This window comes from Aethalodelphis obliquidens, unplaced genomic scaffold (assembly GCF_003676395.1).
Source record: "Aethalodelphis obliquidens isolate GAN/ISIS:26980383/991018 unplaced genomic scaffold, ASM367639v1 scaffold22, whole genome shotgun sequence".
In the NCBI taxonomy this organism is placed as follows: Eukaryota; Metazoa; Chordata; class Mammalia; order Artiodactyla; family Delphinidae; genus Aethalodelphis; species Aethalodelphis obliquidens.
Genome location: NW_020837966.1, coordinates 7181995 through 7192639, shown reverse-complemented (window position 1 = coordinate 7192639; position 10645 = coordinate 7181995).

The window sequence follows — 10645 nt, the reverse complement described above, 5'->3', positions numbered from 1 at the left end:
CACAACTACTGAGCCTGTGTGCCACAACTACTGAAGCCCGCGAGCCTAGAGCCTGTGTTCCGCAACAAGAGAAGCCACCACAATGAGAAGCCTGCGCACTGCAACGAAGAGTAGCCCCTGCTCGCCACAACTAGAGAAAAGCCCGCGTGCAGCAAGGAAGACCAACGCAGCCAAAAATAAATTAATTAATTAAAAAAAAAAAAAAGAAGAGAGGCCAGGAAGCGCCAGAGTTCACATCAGCCCGGGATGGTCCATAGCTAATGACTGCCTGGCTGGGAATGTGAAAGCCCAGCTTCTGGTCTTGGGGCAGGACAACCATGAGGCGTAATTTATACTCCAGAGTTCCCTGGGGACTCAAATTGAAGCTGGGACTTTGCCTGGAAGCGTCCCTTTGCTCAGTTGCTTCCACTTCCCCATCCTCTGCTCCCCCACTCCCTTACTTGTGTCCCCCCAGGGGCCAGTCCTTAATAAATCACCTGCATGAGATCCTCATCCCAAAGTCAGCTTCTGGGGGACCCATCCTAGGAGAGGCAGTGGGCGTGGCCAGCTGGATGGGACTGAGCACAGGCCTGGACTGAGAGACAAGACCACCCTGCCTGCAGGCAATGTCCTTAAATGTCACTTCTCGAGGCCACCCCGGGCCTCGCTGGGGCGAGCATCACAAAGTGGCCAACACCCGTCAGACTCTCAACGTCATCTCAGGGCACTGTGGCCACTGTAGGGACCCCCAGGTCAGTTTGAGATTGGGGCAGGACAGAGAGTCCAAAAACAACAGCTGTAGAGAGTTGAGTCTGTAACGCTGAGTCTATTACCCACTAGGAGTCAGTTTCCTCACTCAGCAAAAAGTTATTGCTCACCTGCTATGTGTCAGGAACTGGGTACTTACCGGGGATACCTTGGTGAAGAAAACCAGGCACGGCTCCTGCTCGTAGTCTAGGAGGCACACAGATCGAGAGGCAATATGGCTTGATAAGGACCATGTTAGGGGAAAGATTGCAGGAGCAGGGAAGGCACCCTGGAGGAGGCAGCAACCACGGTGAGGCTTGGGGTGTGTCAGAGTTCACCAGGCAGAGGGGAGGGAGGGGTATGCCAGGTGAAGCAAGAGCATGAACCAGGCCTGCAAGGGGCAGAGGGTGGGACCCAAGGGCTGAGCGGCAGAGCTGAGAGCCCAAAGGGCCCGTGGGCTTGGCCAAAGGGTCTCAGACTTTGCCCAGGAGCCCTGGGGACACAGTGAGAGATTTAAGCTGGGGTCGACATGATCAGATATGCAGTTTTTAAGAAATTCCTCCTGGCTGATGTATGGAGAAGGGAGTGGAGGAAGGAAGGCCAGTGAGGAAGCTGCTGTATCATCCAGGGAGAGAGAGTGGTGGCTTGGCCAGGAGACAGGATGGAAAAAGGGGACCAGTCTCAGGGATATTCAGGAAATAAAATGGACAAGACTTGGGAACTGACTTTCTCATCATCGGGGTGGACAAGCCTTCAGGAATCTCTGCAAGGTACTCATGACCTCGGAATTTGGGTCTTATATTTCCCTACCCCCTGCCCACCAACATGCCACTGCTCTCCCGCCGGAGTGAGGATGGGGCCGTGAGGGGAGGAGGTGTATCTGTTCCCCAAGCCACAGAGAGGTCTTTCCAGTAGCTGTAATTCTGATCCCCGCCAGTAGGTGGCAGCCCAAGATAGAAAGGGAAGGGTGGTAAGGTTTCCCTGCGGTCACCCAGTTCTTGGGAAAGGTGTTGTGCTTAGTGGACTGGTTGCCTGGGACTTACCAGTGGGCAGTGGACTTAACACCACTATCATTAGCAGCGTCATAATAGTAGTACCTGACTTCTATGGAGAATTGCTGTTGTCCAAATATGCTCTGCACAGAGCTTTACATGAATTACCTCATTTCATCCTCACAGCCCCTTGGGGTGGGGATCCTTGTTATTCCTTTTACACATGAGGAAAATGAGGTTCAGAGAGGTCAAGTGACTTGTCCCAAGTCACACAGCCAAGGAGCCTCAGAATAAAGATTGGAATTCCAGTCTATCTCTATCACTATAGGAAACAGACTCCTCTTCAGAAACACTTGCCCTAAAACTACTCGAAGGTAAACAGTGTTTCCTGTCCCCCTGTACCCTTCCCCTTTTACTCCCCCTCCCCTGCCTCCTCCTCCCGCATGCCTCTGAAGACATTTGAAAACTGCTCAGAACTTCTGAGTTAAGAGTCTCACCGTCTACCATCATTCTTTGGGAATGATGGAGAGGGCTGGGTTTGAGAGGTTTGGAACTCCTCTTTTCAAAACTCTCCCACCTTTTGCCGTTCTTGCTTGTCTCCACAAGGTTGTGGGTCAGGAAGGAGCAGAAGTTTATCCCCGTTTTGCAGATGAAGAAAGAGAAGTTAAGAGCTGTGCCCAGGCCACACAGTGAGACCAGGCAAAGCTGGACCTGGAACAGCTAGTCTTGACCCTTCACCACCAACCGTCATTCCATAAATCATGTGTGTCTGTGTACCAAGCATCTCCCCAGTGTCAGGCCCTGAGCTGGGCTCCGGGGCCACAATCCTCATTCCTCCTACGCATGGCACAGGGTCCAAAGGTTGCATTTCAGACCCACATCCTGCCAGGAGCCGGGCTTCAGACCTTCAGCCCATCAAGGCCTCCAGTCAGGCAGGATTTCAGTGTGGCTCGTAAGCCATATTTCAGCAGGACTCCAAGCAGATGGGGAAAAATTAATAAATGTATAAAATTCCTTTTCTCTCTTCCCATCCCACCAAGAGCCGAGCCAGTGGATAATTATGGGATGGCTGACAAAGGAGTTTGATCTTCAGGGCTGACTTACGGCATTTTTCCTGCTCTGGCTGACTGCTAATTTTGTCACTGCTCTTTCCAATTTTGTGGGTGCTCTGCTTACTGCAGGAAATCAGAAACTGTACCCAGCCATGACTGGAACAGGGAGAAAAGGAACGGGGAGCAACTGAGGCAGGGGCTGGACCAGGAGAAGCAGCAGAAGGAAGAAACCACACTTCTGCTTGGCTGGAGGGGGCAAAGGTGTTGGGGGAAATACAGCAACAACAATAAGAGTATTGATGATTGCCATACAGGGAGCACTCGCGGTGAGTCAGGGCTGTGTTAAGCATTCTACACACTTAGACTATTTCATCTAATCCTCCATCATTTATTTATCTGCTCCACCAGTATTTACTGAGTGACTGCAACATGCCAAGCGCTATTCTAGACCCAGGGGGTAAACTGATGAACAAGACAGACCAGGTCCCAGCCTTCGTGGAGCTGCCATTCAGGTAGGGAAAACAAACAATAAACACAGAAATAGGATCATTTCAGTTTCTGACAAGTGCTATAATAAATAATAAACAGAGAGCCCAGGAGGCCACTTTGTAATAGGGAATCAGGGAAGGCTTCTCTGAGGAGGTGATAATTGAGCCTGAAGGATAAAGAGGAAAGAATCATGCGAAGATCAAAAAATGGAGTCAGGGAGAGAGATGGGATACATTTCAGGCAGAGAGAGCAGCAAGTGCAAAGGTCCTGAGGTGAAGGGGAAAGTGGTAACACCAGGAACTGTCGGGGAGATAGGGGTGTGGGAAACGAAGTCCAAGAGGCAAGCAACACTTGATAAATCAGACCTCATGGACCAGGGGGGAGTCCATTCTATGGGCAAAGTTGGATCTAGAATACCTAATCCTTGACTCTTCACCACCAACTGCCATTTCATAAATCGTCTGTGTCATAAATCATCACTGCACCAGGCACTGTGCTGGAAGAAAGGGAATGGTGCCAGGGTTTCCTCACCCGCCCAGCTCCTGGGAAAGGGTATTGTGCTTAATCAAACTGGTTACCCGGGACTTGGCGGTGGGCAGTGAGTTAATCACTGGAAGTATTAACAGCAGAATAACAGCAGCATCTAAAGTCTATGGAGAATGATTGTCGTCCGAATCCTCTGCTCAGAGCTTTACGTGAATTACCTCATTTCACCCTCACAGCCCCACTGGGTGGGACCACTGTCAGTCCGCTTTGGTCAAGAGGAAGATGTATAAAGCAGGGAGTGACGGGATCTGATTTAAGCTGTAACAAGACGATGGCTTCAGCTGTGCCCGCCTTCCCTTCTAGCCCCCAGAGCAGCCCCGTGCGCTGTGGTTATCTGACCCCACGCACACAGGTGAACCTGTGGCTCAGAGGTCAAATCACGTGAGGAACAGAGCTGTGACTCCAGCCTGAATCTTGCTCCAGGCTGGCGACAAGCAGAGGGAAAGGGGTGGAAGTGAGGAGGAGGGTGACTGCGGGGGGATGCTGAGAGCTTGGCTCCCAGCCTGGAAGCCGGCCTCCAGGTATTTTCCTGGCCCGAGCCCAGACCAGCCGCCCTGCCTGGACAGCCGCCCCAGTGAATGAAGGGTTCTGCTCGCAGCGTCTCTGCTCGGGGAGAGCCCCGGCCCCGAGTGTCTTCTGAGATCTATTATTAATGGTGCTGAGCAGCCTGAAGGTCACATCCCCACACAAGCCCGCCCGATCCCCTGCCCCGGCCGCCCCACGCAGCCTCCACCGTCTGGGCCAGTCTGCTGGCGAGAAGGTCAAGGCCTGCCCGCCGGGCCGCCAGAGGTCACCCGCCTGCCGAGCTGCCGGCTACAGAGGGCAGAGGACCGCTCTGCTTCTCCCCAACCCCGACTGCCTCAGTGTCCCCTCCTGAGAGGGGCGGGGGTGCAGGAGAAGCCCTGAGAAGCCACAGGGACCCCAGGAGGGCATGTGGCCGCCCGGGGACACCGGGCCCCTCGGTCAGGATCAATCACCCTAAGCCTGTCTGAGGAGCTGCCGGCTTAGAGCAGCTGTGAAAGCCGCCTTTGTGCCTGAGAAGAATGAGCCGCCGGAGGACGGGGGGCGCTGGCCCAGGGAACCCCTCGGGCCCCGGCTCCTGAAACAGCACCGCAGTGAGGACCCCCAGGCCTGGCGCCCTCTTCGTGCCATGGGAGCTGCCCAGGGGAAGAAGGTAGGAGCCCCTGAGGGTCCTGCTGTGGCCCTGGCCACGGGAAGGGAGGCTGCATGAGCCAGGTGGGAGCCCTCACCCACCGCCCGCCGGCTCCCCGGAGCCTCAGCCGGGCACTGCCCACCGGCCTCCCTCCCTGAGCTCACAGCTAAGATTTGCATCTAGAAACCTGGCTGAGGCTCAGGGCAAGGCTGGAGTCGGATCTCTCCATCTCTGAAACAGACCTGGGCTGCCCAGCCCTCCCTGGTCTTCTACACACACACCTCTTTACTGCCCTGCATACAGGCTCCCTGACGCCCCTCCCCGAGCGCCAGGGGAGCCTGGCCCAGGTGGGTGCAGGAGCAAGAGAAAAAATAACGATCCTTGTAATTAAGTTGGCCAACCAATTGCTACTGATTTCTGTAACTCAGCTCCTCGTCTGTGAAGTGAGGACAATAGTAGCCACGACCTCAGAGGCTTGTCGTGAGAATTAAAAGAACCATGGAAAGTGTTTGAAAGAGTGCCTAGCACATAGTGGGCTATATACAGGCTCTAATCTGTTGTTAATAGAATTCTCTTCATATTATTATCCATCACCTTCTAAGTCTGGCATCTCCACTGGGAAGGGGGTGGCTATAGATAACAGCCAGTGCGGCATTTCTGAAAATAAGGTCTGTAGACCCCCTGCCTCAGCGTTTAAGATGGGGGGGGGGCTTGTTTAACAGTCGCCTTCTCAGGGCACACCCAGACCTCCCAGGTCCGAGCCTCTGGGGAGGGAGGGGGAATCTGAGTTTACTCACCGGCTCCCGGGGGATTCTGGTACATGCTCACAGCCTACACTGGCCGGGACTGCGATCCCAGATCCCAGTTCTTCCTCCTAATAACTGCGGTGAGGAACTAAGCCCCTCTGGATCCCAGCTTCTCACCTGTAAAGTGGGGCTGGTATCCGTCTCATGGGAGGTTCCGTGAGATAATGTCGGTAAAGTACTTATCATGCTGCCTGACACCCAGAGGGCCCGATACACGGAGGCTCTAGCCCTCAGCCAACTCGTGATGACCTATTCCATTAAAGGCAGGGAACTAAGACTCAGAGGCAAGACGTGATTTCTTAGCCAGGGTCATGCAGCTAGTGGGACAAAGGGCAGGATTTGAATTCCCTTCTGCTTGACTCCAAACTTTCTGCCAACCCAGCCCATTCCACATTTTTTAAATTTGAAGAAAAACACATCGTGGACGTCGTGGAGGAAGCAGTCTGGACCTCAGTTTCTCCATTTGCAAAATGGGAGTGTTGGGCTAGATAACACCTAGGGACCTCCTAGTGCTGGCCTCTGCTTCCCACCTCCCATTGTTTCACATGCGGAGTCGGGCCTGGAATCTGCTGCCTTCCCTCAGCATTCCCAGCAGCCTTACCCTAAAAGCTTGATATTCTGGGGCCGTCACTCCCCGCCCTCGCTACCCCCCTGCAATGCTCACTCTTGCCTGCAGGGGTAAGTGTGGGTCACCTGCCGTCAGGGCAGGTCGATGATCTGACACAGCCCCTGGGAGTCCCAGAGCTGCCTTCCCAGCCAAGCCTTGAGCCCTGGCCCCAGCCAATCCCCTCTTTCAGGAACACTCTTCCTCTCCCAGAGGAGAATGAGCTCAGTCTCTAGATCCTATCTGTGCTGAATATGAAGGCAGGGAGTCATCTTGCAAGCCAGCTTCCCAGGCCTAGAAAAGACCCTAACAAGGTCTAGCCCAGGAATGGGAAAGTGTAGCTCACGTACTACCTCTCCCTATTTCTTCATCCGGGCAGACATCACAGTCCATCCCTGCACACTTTCCCACTAAGTCTAGACAGCTTCAGAGTCCTCAACACGGCATCCCACTCCCATACCGGTCAGTCAGAACTCGTCCCAGGTTGAAAGCCAAACCTATTCCTGGGCCAAGCCCTTCTCCTGCCCAGGGATAGCCCTCCCAGGGAGAAGGCAGCAGGGTACAGTGACTGGGAACAGGATCTGTAGAGTCAGACAGGCCTGAGTCAGTCCCTCCACATCCTCTGTAACCTTGAACAAGTCAACGCACCTCTCTGAGTCTCAGATTCTACCTTAGTAAACAAAAGATAATAATCCTCAGATGATCGTAAAACCTAAATGATGTCATGCCTGGGACAAAACAGGCACTCAGTCCACGTTGTCTCTCCCTGAACCTGCGTCCTCTTCTGAGCCTCACAACTCTTCCTTTGAGCCAATGAGGGCATCACTATCAAACCCAATGGCAGATGTAAAAGCTGGAATCCAGCAAACGTGCTTCCCCCAGCTGGTCAGTGGTGAGCCAGCCTGGAGCAAAGGCTGTGAGCAAGCCCAGGCCAGGCCCCCTCTGGAGAGTCCTCCATCTGTGGACCAACCCCACCCAACCCCCAACATGCCCACCTCTCTCTGTCTTTCTGGAAGCAACAGCGCCACGGGTCTTTGTGTGATGTGTAACAGGCCTGCTATGTGGAATATAATCCTCATCACCCATGCATTTATTCTCCCACTGGCTTGTCCCATAAAGTTCACCCTAGTGTCCTCAGGAGATCCCCAGACCCCCTCCCATTGTTATGGTTTAATCATAGTCACAACATAACAGCTCTGGAAAACCCTTGGTGATGTGGCCCAATCCCCTCCCCGTTGAACAGCTGGGAAGACTGAGGCCAGAGAGAGGAAGGACTTGCACAGGGCCATGCAGCCAGGACCGGGGCATTTCTGCAATGCCTGGCAGCTCCAGAGAGGCCATGGAGCTCCTTCCCCAGCACCATGAAGAGGGGATGGAGCTGCACCTTGGAGATGACTTCTGCCCACTAAATGCACTCTCTCCTGGTACCTAACTCTATCCACTGCATCTTCATTCTCTCCGGCCCCAGCCTTCCGCAGTAGACTATTAAGTGGGTACCTGCTGCCCTGTGCTGGGAACTGAGCCAGGGATGGAAAGGGATGGTCCCTGCCCTCACAGCCTTCTCTGTTAGTTGGGGAGACTGACAGGCAGGCAAATAATGATAGGTGGGAACAGCCCATGTGACAGTAGAGACGGGGCTGACTGGTCAGATGAGCGTCAAGACCATCTCCAGCTGCAGCATGGGGACTGGGTGTGAGGACTCCAGGTTGGAGGTGGCTGCTGAAATCCCCATAACTTGGATTTCACTTACAATGCTGTCTGCTGCAAGGAGTGGAAAACCCAACCCCACCTGTTCGGAACAATAAGGAAATGTATTGCGTTCCCTAAGTGGAAATCCAATGGCTCAGTAATGTCTCAAGGACTTTTTCTAGAAACCCACAGCCAAGGTTTTCTTGAATTTCATTGGCTCAAATTGTCACATGCCCATTCCTAAAGCAGCCCTTGTCCCCTGGGGAATGCCAAGGGCATTGGCTTCGCCTGGAATCCTGAACCTGCTGCTGGCAAATGATGGAAGTGGGACCCTATGATTGGTTGAAGCCAACCAGAGACCCCTTGGGGCTGGAGATCAATCCCCCAATGTCATCCCCCCAAAACGCAATGTGAGAGGGGAAGATGGATGCTGGGCATTTGATCATAGTGCCCCACCTAGAGGGAGAGGTGATGGTGGTGTCTCTGACCATGGTGTAAACAGAGAGAATGGGAAGAAATTGAAAAGTTTGAGGGTGAGGCAGAAAGAGTGCTGGACCAAGAGTCAAAACACAGACGTTGCTGCTTCTGTTCATCCTGGGCAAGTTATGAACTTCCCTTGAACTCAGCAGGTTTTATTCTACAAAGTAGGTACCCAAGCCACACTCAGGATTTTTGCAATGATCAAATGAAGGCATTTTCAATACATGGAAGCAATGTATCTAACTGTTTGGAACATTCCAGAAGCTGCAAACATTGGCCAGTTGGGCATGCATTGATTCTAGAGAGATGAGTGCAGGCAACATGTCCTGGATGGAGCCTTGTTTTAAGTCCTTGCGACAGTGAGGTGGCAGGTCCTTGGGCATCAAGGGGTCCAGGAAAAGCAACTCCCACAGGCCTCAGACACCCCTTGAGGGCTAGGACACTTAGCACTCTCTGAAATATTTCTCCAAACTCAGCACCACCCAGGGTTTTCACTTCCCTGAACGACTCTGTTGATGTTTGCCAAGATGCTCAGTGCTTTGCATTCATCTTCATTAGAAGAAAGTTTCCTTGGCTGAAACAAAAGGGAAAAAATATGGGCGAGATGGCTAAATTTGATAAATGGCCTGGAAGGGAGTGTTCGTTCTCATAGAGCCCACAAGGCACACATCTGGCAGGGCTCCACTGGCTCCCCAAACACTTATCCTCACCAGTGATGGAGGGGTCCCCCCAGCCCCGGCCCCAGGGAGGGTTCCTGCTCACCAGCCCCCAGCTGAGCAGGGCAGGGGGACCGTGTTAGGAGGCCCTCGCCATCCCCACTAACCCATCACCCCCTCTCTGCCCACCGCCTCAGACTGCTTCTGTGAGTGGGAAGGAGGCCAAGCGCCCCACTCCTCAGCACCATGGGAGTCCACCACTGGCTTCCCAAAGGATTCGGAGTGGGAGGCTTGAGGACAAGAGGAGAAGGTTGTCGGGAGGCCCTCTCCTCACCCCCACCAAAACAGAGGTCTGCTCCTCGCTGAGCCCTCACCTCCCAGCATGCCTCCAGCCTCTCAGGCTCCACTCACGCCAGTGGCTGCCTGGAAGGCACTCCCAACTGCTATCCACACATCCAGCCCTTCCCTGAGTTCCAGGTCCAGCACCTGCCCACCTGCTCTTGTAAGTGTTCTTAGGGCCGGTGTGTGTTGAGTTCCGACTGCACACCTGACAGACATTCCATCACAAGGTGTGAAGGAAGATGAGGCGAAGGGATAGCAGTTTCTGAGCACTGACCCTGCCAGCCCCTATGCTGGGTGCTTTCACATGCTTCCCTTCAGCCCTCCCAGCCCAGCAAGGCAGAGGCTGCCACGCCCATGTCATGGATGAGCGACACTCAAGGATTCATCGTTCTGGGCAGCAGAAAGGGGCATTTGAAGGCAGGCGGAGTGACCTTTGGAAGCAGGAAAAGGGCACAGTTTTCCTGTCCCCCAGGGCCACCTAATGGAGCTTTAATTCTCCTCTGCCCCTGGCTTCCCCAAGCTGGGTTCAAGAATTGCCTGAACAGATATACAGGTTGGGCACTGCACAAAAGTAATGAGTGTATGGGTTCGTAGGGATGGAAATCCATCTCCCCCTCTGCCATTGGAGGTTTGTGCACAGGCCCTGGTTAGGTCTGCCGAGAGGCAGGAGTGTTGTAATTATACAATGCCATCACTTAAAGCCCTTCAATCACCTTTTCCAAGACTGAAACTTTCCCTGTGTGTCTTTACGGCTGGAAGTCCAGCTGGGGTGGGGAAGACATTGAAGGAGAAAGAAAGAAAGATGCCAGCTCGGGTGACACTTCTTCTAGGAAACCTTCCCTGCATGGACCTCAAATGTCCACACAGGACAAGGGGCTTAGATAAGCAGGGAAAGGGGCAAGCTTGTCTCAGAGCTGCATTTGCATAACTAGGTCCGCGTGTTTTACTAAATCTGGAGGATTAGCAGGGGTAGCTGGGAAGGGGCCAGGGAGATCAGAAGAGAATAAAGCTCCTACGGGGACCCCATTGCACCCTAGTCCTGTGGACTAGGACAAACCCATTAGGCTCTCAAAGCTCTCTCTACTGCGCTGACCACTGTTGCAATTTCAT